Below are 1,561 nucleotides of genomic sequence, written 5' to 3' on the forward strand. Positions count from 1 at the left end.
CCCTCAAAATGTAAAGAACCTTTTGGACAATAAGAAAACACATTACAAATGTGGCAAAGACCTGAGCAGACACCTCACCAGAGAAGATACACAGATGGACAAGAAGCATATGAGAAGATGCTCCACATTATGTGTCACTAAGAAATTAAAATTAAGGGAGCCGAGGATGGGGAAAGAGCCGAGTGCCTGAGCAGCACTCCCAGCTTCCTCTCTTCCCCTCTCTGCACCCCGCTCTCACGGCCTGCCCGCCCTGCCCCGCAGAGCAACTTCCACCATGTCCACCTCGGCGAGTTCCCACTTGGACAAAGGCATCAAGCAGATGGCCACAGGGTGATAAAGTCCAAGCTGTGTCATCTGGTTGACGCTGCTGGAGAAGGACTGCGATGCAAGACCCGGACCCTGGACAGTGAGCCCAAAAGCATAGAAGAGTTGCCCAAGTGGAATTTCGATGGCTCTAGTGCTATGCAGTCTGAAGGCTCCAACAGTGACATGTATCTCGTTCCTGCTGCCATGTTTCGGGGCCCTTTCCACAAGGACCCCAACAAGCTGGTGTTCTGTGAAGTCTTAAAGTACAATCGCAAACCTTCAGAGCCCAATTTAAGATATACCTGCTAGCGGGTAATGGGCATGGTGAGCTCAGCATCCCTGGTTTGGAACGGAGCAGGAGTATACTCTCATGGGCACAGACGGGCACCTTCGGTTGGCCTTCCAATGGCTTCCCTGGACCCCACGGTCCATACAACTGCGACATGGGGGCCACAGAGCCTACGGCAGGGATACTGTGGAGGCTCACTACCGGGCCTGCCCAGTGGTAACTCCTAATAGGACCCCGTGAAGGAACCTCCATGGGCGATCATCTCTGGGTGGCCCGTTTCTGCTTGCACCGAGCGTGTGAAGACTTTGGAGTGATAGCAACCTCTGACCCCAAGCCCATTCCTGGGAGCTGGGATGGCGCAGGCTGCCCCACCAACTTCAGCACCGAGGCCCTGCGGGAGGAGAATGGTCTGAAGTACAGAGAGGAGTCCATCGAGAGGCCGAGCAGGCGGCACCAGTACCACATCCGAGCCTACGATTCCAAGGGGGGCCGGGACAAAGCCCGGAGCCTCACTGGATTCAATGAAATCTCCAACATCAATGACTTCTCCCCCAGCGTGGCCAACTGTAGTGCCAGCATCCGCATTCCACGGGCTGTGGGCCAGGAGAAGGGGTCCTTTGAAGACTGGCGCCTCTCTGCCAACTGTGACCCCTTCGCAGTGACAGAAGCCTTCATCCGCACGTGTCTTCTCAATAAAACTGGCGATGAGCCCGTCCAGTACAAACACTACGTGGACTAGACTTGCAGCCATCCGGCTCCTTCTAAGTACTTCTTCCTCCCGCTCCTACTCTTGCCCCTCAATTGTCATAACAAATGTAACTCTAAGAACAGAATATCAAGGTCTTTTTTTTATTCCTCGTGCCCGGTTAATATCTCTTGCTTTCTTTGGCCAGGTTAGAGGGGTCCAGTTCTTAGTCTCTTCACACACACACACACACACACACACACACACACACACACATACAC

At 53.7% G+C, this 1,561-nt stretch overlaps 1 pseudogene; it reads left to right on the top strand.

Annotated features, from left to right (window-relative positions):
• Positions 1-221: 221 nt before the first annotated feature.
• On the top strand, positions 222-1,417 carry LOC102770289 (annotated as a pseudogene).
• Positions 1,418-1,561: the final 144 nt, after the last annotated feature.

The sequence above is a fragment of the Myotis davidii genome, unplaced genomic scaffold, assembly GCF_000327345.1.
Source record: "Myotis davidii unplaced genomic scaffold, ASM32734v1 scaffold1120, whole genome shotgun sequence".
Taxonomy (NCBI): domain Eukaryota; kingdom Metazoa; phylum Chordata; class Mammalia; order Chiroptera; family Vespertilionidae; genus Myotis; species Myotis davidii.